We start from the raw sequence: 1,331 nt of genomic DNA on the forward strand, positions 1-1,331 counted from the left end.
TTAAAAAAAGTAAAAAAAAAAATATATATATATACACACACACACACACACACACACACACACACACACACACATACATACACACTGGAAAAGCCTTCCCAACACACTGGAAAAGCCTACCATTCACCCCTCCCTGACCTAGATTAGAAATTATTATATAGTAAGATATTACACAGATCTTCAAGGAGACAAGAATACTGACAAGAAGAAAAAGTGAGAAAAGTTGAGAGAATTAATGATACTGAGGTGCTAACTTTTTAAAAAAATTTGCTCCTTGACATTTTATATTTGTTCTTTGGTCGCTTTTGTCCTATTTGTATATGGTGTGAGGTAGGGGTGAAAGTTCATTCCCCCCCCCCCATTTGTTGGAAAGATGTTCTTTTCCTCATTGTATTACTTGGATCTTTGTAAAACATCAAGTGACAGTATAAGTGAGGTCTACTTCTGGGTTCTTTATTTTGTTCCATTTATCTATTTGTCAATCTTCATGTCAGTACCACACCATTTTTTAATTTTTTTAATTTATGCCTACAGCACCCGGTTTTCCTAGGTGGTCTCCCATCCAAGTACTACCAGGCCTGACCCTGCTTAGCTTCCGAGATCAGATGGGATCAGACTTGTTTAGGGTGGCATGGCCATAGACTCTTTATATGTTATTTTATTTAACGTGTACCATGAGCTTGTGGACTTACTCAAGGTCACAAAGCCAATTTTTAGTGTAGTCAGGATCTGAACTCAGGTCTATTTTTTTGCTATAACAAGCTGCCTCTCAACTAAGAACCTGACTGTAATACTTTGAATCTATCTTTGATAGCCTAAGATAAGGGATAGGGAAGATGCTATGGAAGAAACCATATGTCTTTCCCTCCCCTTCTACCCCTAACCTATGGATGCTGCCATTTCCCTTTTTAAGAACTGGATCTCTAAAGGTGGGGCATCTGCCCTCACACACTTTTGGTGTGGACCCCTGGGGCCTAGCACCCCTGGCGCACTCAGGGGGCCTGGCGCACCCAGGGTATGGTCCGTGGCTTCACCTTGGGCATGACCCCAGGACCTGCTGCATGTAAAGCAGACGTGCTAACTACTACACTATGGAGCTACCCCCAGCATCTCTTTTAGTGATTTATTACAAAACAATATTCTTTTTCACTTTTCTTCTATGACTTCTACACTTCAAATAGTGATGAAAGAGTGGAAAATCCCTTTGGCATCAAAAGAAAAAAAAAGCAAGTCAAAGAAGTGTTTCTTTTTTTATTTTTAAAATATTTTATTTATTATTAGTTTCAAGTATACAGTACATTAGTTAGACATTTATATGATTTATGAAATGA

The 1,331-nt window shown here is 38.6% G+C and overlaps 1 pseudogene; it reads right to left on the reverse strand.

The window, feature by feature from the left end:
- Positions 1-525: 525 nt before the first annotated feature.
- LOC112473278 lies at positions 526-643 on the reverse strand (annotated as a pseudogene).
- Between the last annotated feature and the right edge of the window lie 688 nt (positions 644-1,331).

The sequence above is a fragment of the Pteropus alecto genome, unplaced genomic scaffold (assembly GCF_000325575.1).
Source record: "Pteropus alecto unplaced genomic scaffold, ASM32557v1 scaffold98, whole genome shotgun sequence".
Taxonomy (NCBI): domain Eukaryota; kingdom Metazoa; phylum Chordata; class Mammalia; order Chiroptera; family Pteropodidae; genus Pteropus; species Pteropus alecto.